The 969-nt window shown below is 61.8% G+C and overlaps 1 protein-coding gene across 5 annotated transcripts in view; it reads right to left on the bottom strand.

Moving 5' to 3' along the window:
- The window catches only part of CLK2 (CDC-like kinase 2), a 9,526-nt gene that overhangs the window by 7,860 nt on the left and 697 nt on the right, over positions 1 to 969 (bottom strand). The gene's annotated exons all lie outside the window — the stretch shown is intronic.

The following is a 969-nucleotide window of genomic DNA, read 5'->3' as shown; positions in this document are numbered from 1 at the left end:
GGCTGCGCTCCGACGAGCGGTACCTTCTAGAGTGAGGCATCTACGGGGACAACAGACCGGGGTGATTTTGGGAGGCCATTTCCAGGGGGGGAAAACCAGTGCAGGTCATCAGTGGCCACACTGCTTCTCAGGCACAGCGCAAGGAGGCAACAAGCACAAATCCAATGGAGGGGGGGGACACACAAACTGCTGAGAACCCAGCACCCCATGCAAGAAAGGATGTGATGCACATGGGCTCTGCTTGCTGTGGTTCTGCTTTCCAGGTTTCTTTCCCCCTTCACCCCCCACCTCTTCTGGGCACAGCTCCAGGAGCAGCAATTGCACTTTTGGGGCTTCCACCTTCTCTTTACTAAGCTCCCCTAGAAGGAATGAAGCAGTGCCAAGAAAAACTGTGGGAAGGTGAAAGGAAGCTCGGGATATCCCTGGTGCTTGGCCCAGAGTCTCTGTGCACCAGCACTGGAGACAGCTCAGTGGGCAGCTCCTGAGATGATTTACTGCCATAGTGACACCTACACTTCCCACTGCAAGCAGGGAAGGCCCTACAGCACCCAGGGAGCAAAAGTGCTCTTCCCAGCTGCAAAAGTGGGCAAACCCTCCCCGGGGATGGGGTGACCGGAGGCAGGGGATGGTCACACGCGACCAAGGTTCACCCTCTGGCACAGGGCCAGGCTCTGCGGGGCCGCGAACGGTTCCCCCGGCCCGGCGCGTCTGGCAGCGCCCGGGTCAGGCACCAAGCGACGCTTCCAGATTCTAATTAGATGGAGCAACGCTGGCGGCGCGCCCGGGCCGGACACCCTCCGCACGAGCAGGCGAAACACCGGGGCGTTCCGCAGCAGCTCTGGAACCGGTTTGAGAACGATGATGGCGGCCGTGCTCGCTGCCCTGCGCCGTGGCCGCCGGGCGGGGCCTCCACCACACGCGAGGCCGCGCCGAGCACCAAAAGCGAAGCACCGGGAGCCGGCCGTGTAA

Source organism: Chaetura pelagica, unplaced genomic scaffold (genome assembly GCF_000747805.2).
Source record: "Chaetura pelagica isolate M959 unplaced genomic scaffold, ChaPel_1.0 scaffold270, whole genome shotgun sequence".
NCBI classification, from domain to species: Eukaryota; Metazoa; Chordata; class Aves; order Apodiformes; family Apodidae; genus Chaetura; species Chaetura pelagica.
The sequence above is the reverse complement of the archived record's forward strand: the minus strand, read 5'-3'. Positions and strand labels throughout refer to the sequence as shown.